The sequence below is a fragment of the Coloeus monedula genome (assembly GCF_965178545.1).
Source record: "Coloeus monedula genome assembly, chromosome: 3".
Lineage (NCBI taxonomy): Eukaryota > Metazoa > Chordata > Aves > Passeriformes > Corvidae > Coloeus > Coloeus monedula.
Window position 1 is genome coordinate 117,558,240 of NC_138783.1, and position 4,390 is coordinate 117,562,629.

Genomic DNA, 4,390 nt, shown 5'->3' on the forward strand with positions numbered 1-4,390 from the left:
ACGCGGCCCCGACCCGACGGGAGATCTTGGGCAGCCCCGCGCTGCTTTTGGGGACACAAACCCGCGCGTGTGTCCCTGTCCCACTCGCACGGGGACACAGCCCCGGCCCCACGGGCAGCCGGCCCTGCCCAGCTCCACTTGCAGCGATCCGCCCCGGACACGCGTGGGGATTAAAGCAGCGAGGAAAGGAGAGAAAGGAGGCGCCAGCAGAGCCCGGAGAGACGCGGCTCCACATCCAAGGGGGCCGAGGGGGATGGGAGCGCCCGTTCGCAGGACACAATGCACCGGTCCTTAATATTAATCCCCGGCAGAGGCCTGGCCGGCGGGCGAGTGTGTTTGCTTAAGCTCGCCCGCCCCTCCGTAATTATCCCATTACAGCAGAAAGAGCCCGGCCCGGCCATGCCGAGGGAAAGGCCACGCTCTTTAACCTCCCCGCGGCCGGGACCTGCCCGGGCCACCGCTACCCGTGGGGTGGCGAGTGGGGACACTGCGGCACCTCCTGCCTTCCCTGCTTGAGATGTGGGGCGAGGAGCGGGCGAGCGGAGCCCTGAAGGGTTCCAGGACATGCCCGCACGGCCTCTGGTCCCAAATCCATCCCCTTCTGGCTCAGACACCGGGACCGCGCCCGTCCCTCGGCTGACGCGCCTGGGACAGCGGCTTTTGTAGGGAAGACAAACAGGGAATGGGAACAGGCTCTGCCGCGCCGTCCTGGGTGGGATTTAGGCTGGAGCTGGCTCCCAGGTCAAGGAAACCTGAGCGAAAGCCTTGCACCGGCGGGACCGGGAGATGTGTCCCGTTTCACCCTCCCGCATTGCCCTTTTTACCCGAAAATAGGAGCAGCTCCGTGCCCCTCTCTATGGGGACACCTCTCCTGAGCACATTGGCGACGCCAGATTTAACCCGCCGCTGTATTTTTATTGTTACGAAAGAGTGTTCCGGGCTGGGACTTTTCTCCGAGCAAAACAAACCCAAATTAATCTAGGGGAAAAAAAAAACCCAAAAAAACCAAAAACCACCCGTCGAAAAGAAACTTCAGCTTTTCGGGGAAATTCTCAAAATTCAACGCAATCTCCGCCCGCCGCCGAAACTGGACGCATGAGCAGAGGTAAAAAAAAAAAAAAAAATAAAAAAAAAATATATATATATATATATCGGGGGAAAATATTATATATATATATATATCAGTATATATATTTATCTATTTATTGCTGAAAATTAGCTGTATATCAAGGCAGGTCCTAACGGGTCGGACACAAGAAGCTCTGCGATCGCTACCCCCGAGAAGGAATCCTTATGGGACATTTCCGTGTCCTGTAAACAAAATAGAGGGGCAAACGACGAGGTGCAAAGGAAAGCGTGAGGGGAGCGTGTTGTGTTTCTAACAAATTGCGGTGGTCCGGAGAAAGGGCAGGTCTGCGAATGTTTTCAACAGAATCCCGACAGAAAAAGAAGAATCTCGGTGCTACAAGGGTGGCCCAAACCTATCGAGGTGGATTCGCGATGTGCAGCTCGGTGACTCCGAGGTGGCTGCAGGGGCTTCCCTGCGACCCTTTTCAGAAGAAACTCCTCGTCAGGAGGAAAATAAATAAGGAGAATAAATAAAGCAATTTATTACTTCAATATTCAGATCGTGTTTTCACGGATCCGTTGTTGTTGAATCCTAAACCGGGCACGCAAAAACCCCACTATTATTTAACAACATTTCTCCCTTGCTTGGAGGGGAAAACCCTTCCCCGAGCGGGAGACAGAGAGAGAGAATTTCTTCCCCAGGTGAGCTGTGTTGCAGAGGAACATTTCCAACGTTTCCCCTTTTTTTTTTTTTTTTTTCCTTCCCAGGGGTTTCAACTGGAGACGGAAAACAGAGAGGAAACCGAGAGGTGAGAATAACCCCCCTGCACCCCGAAATAAACTCTTACTGCAGCGCTCCGGGGTTTGCGGGTGGGTGCCCCGTGTCTGGGTGCCTCTGGGGACAAGCCCGAAGCTCCAAGGGATGGGGTTCAACGCCTTTTTTTTTTGGGCAATCCCGCATCTTGCAGGCGGGGGGCTGCACACCCGGGACCCCCGGCACACCCGGGACCCCCGGCACCTCTCCCCTCCCGTTCCCTGCCCCGCCCGGGATCCAGGGGCATCCCCAGGGCCGCTCCAGCCGAGCTTTACAGGGGCAGGCGGCAGGACGGGGGTTGCCATCCCCACCCCGTGTCCGTGAAAGTGCCACTCTTGCCCCCAAAAAACTTGGCAGCGCCGCGATTTTGGTGTTGGTGGAGTTTTCCTGCTTTTTTTTTTTTTTCCTCGGTGGACGCTGGCGGGGGGGGGTGGGGGGTGGGGGTGGAAATCGGGGCTGCAGAGCCCAGCACAGAGCGGGGCTTAACTTTAGTCTGAGGTGCTTAGCTGAAGTATTAACTGTGAGAAATACCACCAAGTTCCACAGGAAAGAAAATATCGTCAGATATTTGAACATTTACAGCCTGCACCATCAGCACTGCTCCGAGCCCGAGGACCAGCAGCGCTTATCGTCCCCGGAGGAATCCCCCGGATTTTTTTCCCCTGTAACTACTGCTCCCAAGCGTGGCTGTACACACACAGCCGCTCACACACGCAAATCCTATAAATGCTAATAAAACAGATTCCTCGGGATTTGTTTAACTTGCCCTGGCACCGCGATCCTATATTGATATTCAATGGGGTCACTGGTGTGCGGGAGGATTGCTGGTGAAGCGTAAGGCTTTGGGATCAGCCTTCCAGGGCGCCACTCGGCCACGTCCTTGCAGACAAGGTGGGAGCCACAAGCGTTGGCAATGCCATGAATTTGCACTGAACACTTGAAAGGGGAAAAAAGGAAGTGGAATCTTGGTGCTGGAATTATGAAGCTATGCAGAATCGAGGCCTCCGGTTGCAGGGGATCGTTTTCAGCTCCTTTCTGAAAGCTGTATTGCTGCTATTGTCCAACCTTTGCTGGCCACATGGGACACGTTTGGCAATAGGACAGAAAATTATTTCTACTGGGCATGAACTGGAAATATCCAGCTGGGGCATGGATCCCATTTCTAATCAGAGTGGAGGGAAGGAAATCTCAACTCTCTTTCTTGTCACTCAGACAGCGTTTGGAGAGTTGGTCAAAAGCTCCTACCCAGAAAAAATACGGCTGTTTAAAAATGAAATAAGGCTTGTGGGGTTTGGTTTTTTTTTACCCTTCCCACTTGTAAATTTTGGGGTTTTATGTTGCTGCCCATGCTGCAGAATGGGGTGCACGCCGTGTGTAGTGGGCAGGGATAACACAGGCGTGCAGCGCTGCAGGAGCTGTCAGAGTTGATGGACTGATCCAAATGGATGATATTTGCAAAAAATACGCCCAAGTTAAAAACTCGCAGTGCTCATGTTCGGGTCAGGTTTTCGATTTCAGTTTTCTAAGGAGAATAAAGTTGTTTTGTTAAGGTCAACTTAATTTTTTTTCCCCCTCACAACCGGAGCTGGAATTCGGTGAATTTTGCAAAAGTTTTTTCATACGGCTCCGATAATTGGTATTAATTATCACACCCAAAGTTTCGTGACCAGACATTTGCTGCTGCTCAAATAAGCTGCAAATCATATTTCTTTTAACTACAGGAGATAGTTTAAAAAGCAGAAGCTGGGAATAGGAGAGGGAGTGTATCCATCAGGGAGAGGAAGCTTCTTGGCTGGAGAAATTGGAAAAAACCTAGTGGGAAAAGCACACACTGGATCATTTTTACTCGATCTGTCTGAAATCTTTGAACATTACGAAAGTCAGTGTTGAGAATTTTTATTTACTTTTTCAAAGTTCTGTTCAGAGATTTGTTTTCTCAGTGGTCCTTGGCTTATATGAGCAGTGTGACTAATCTAGTGGAGATGAATAATGGATCTGTGAGGAATAGAGGAATTCCGATTCAAAAACATGTCCCTCTCTTTTTTTTTTTTTTTGGTGGTATTTTATGCTGCTTGGCGTTCAATATGTTATATAATGACTGTCAGAAGAACTTCGGTAAAACTTGATGGTCAAGTTTATAAATACTTTAGTCATGATTTAGAAATGATGGATGGAAAATGTTATTTATACATAATGCTATTTTGTGCCTAATTATGGGATGTTTTACTCTCTTCTGAGCACAGGCATAAGCAAATGAATGTGCTGTCATTAACGACGGCACCTTTGATTTCTAAATAGGTTTTTTACCATGGACAGGCAGAGAAATTTTAATAAAGAATGAGCTTTTCACATGGGACTGGGATTTGAGGGGCAGCACAGGGGCAGCTCCGATCTCTGCTCCCTGGGACAGGGATGGGACCCAGGGAGCAGCTGGAGCTGGGCCAGGGGAGGTTTAGGGGGATATTTAGGACAAGGTTCTTCCCCCAGAGGCTGCTGGGCACTGCCCAG

At 50.6% G+C, this 4,390-nt stretch overlaps 1 long non-coding RNA gene across 1 annotated transcript; it reads left to right on the forward strand.

Annotated features, from left to right (window-relative positions):
- The first annotated feature begins 671 nt into the window (after positions 1 to 671).
- On the forward strand, positions 672 to 3,895 carry LOC309571732. Its single transcript, XR_014226318.1, has 3 exons — positions 672 to 1,105; positions 1,837 to 1,877; positions 2,421 to 3,895. It is a non-coding gene; the product is annotated as an uncharacterized lncRNA (long non-coding RNA).
- The last annotated feature ends 495 nt before the right edge of the window (positions 3,896 to 4,390 follow it).